Raw genomic sequence first — 857 nt, 5'->3', positions numbered from 1 at the left:
AATGCGCCGGCTTCTAGTTCTGTCCAACAGCACCAGAATCTTCAACTTCCATCAGATAAAATAATAAATCCTCCAATTCCACAGGCACAAGACTCGGCAAAAGTTAAACTAATTAAAACCCATAAAAGATTACACGATAACGCTAAAAATTTGATGAATTTCACTCGAAAGAAAATGCGGGAAAAATTCGAAATTATTTGAGACACAATCACTCTACTAACCTGATGCTGATCTCTCGATTCTTCTGGAAGCGGATGGCAGATGCCGATTATCCTTGCGACGCTGGGAACTCCTTCGTGGAATTGATTTATTTATTTATTATTTGATGTAGGACAAGCCCTCAATCTTTCTGGGTGCTACAGGACCTGTTGTTAACGACACAGTGGTGAGAGACTTGCACTATTCAGCCCTTAAATACGCACCGTCGAGCTGCCATGCGCGTTTCCACGGGGCGCCATACATACAATTGCGGTCTATGGACTGCATAACTATTCCCACTTTATTTCAACACAGAATTTTTATAGCTTTTTACGTTAAATACCCGCATGAATTATAATTTTTAATGTTGCACCGCACCCCACAGGCACATCGACAACTTCGAGGGGGAAAATCTCCTGGACGACCGGTAAATTATTCGATGCATGGAATTTTACAATATGACGCAATGTTTTAGAATGAGATTGAAAATCTGAGATTACTTCATAGTCAAATCTACACCGACGTTTAATATTAATAATCGTTGTATAATCACGTTGCGTTTTGGTTTTAGAGAAAAAATATCAAAAATCATCTAGGAAATTTACTGAAATTGTATAATATAATGCGTTATCTCATTTTTATTATAAAGTCATCAACAA

At 37.8% G+C, this 857-nt stretch overlaps 1 protein-coding gene across 1 annotated transcript in view; it reads right to left on the bottom strand.

Moving 5' to 3' along the window:
* Ms (Myosuppressin) overlaps window positions 1-371 on the bottom strand; it is a 16,354-nt gene extending 15,983 nt beyond the window's left edge. The window contains exon 1 of the mRNA XM_011300014.1: window positions 222-371. The gene's annotated coding sequence lies outside the window, so the exon portion shown is untranslated. The remainder of the gene's footprint in view (window positions 1-221) is intronic.
* Between the last annotated feature and the right edge of the window lie 486 nt (window positions 372-857).

This window comes from Fopius arisanus, unplaced genomic scaffold (genome assembly GCF_000806365.1).
Source record: "Fopius arisanus strain USDA-PBARC FA_bdor unplaced genomic scaffold, ASM80636v1 scaffold00016, whole genome shotgun sequence".
NCBI lineage: Eukaryota > Metazoa > Arthropoda > Insecta > Hymenoptera > Braconidae > Fopius > Fopius arisanus.
This window is presented reverse-complemented; position numbering and strand designations above follow the sequence as displayed.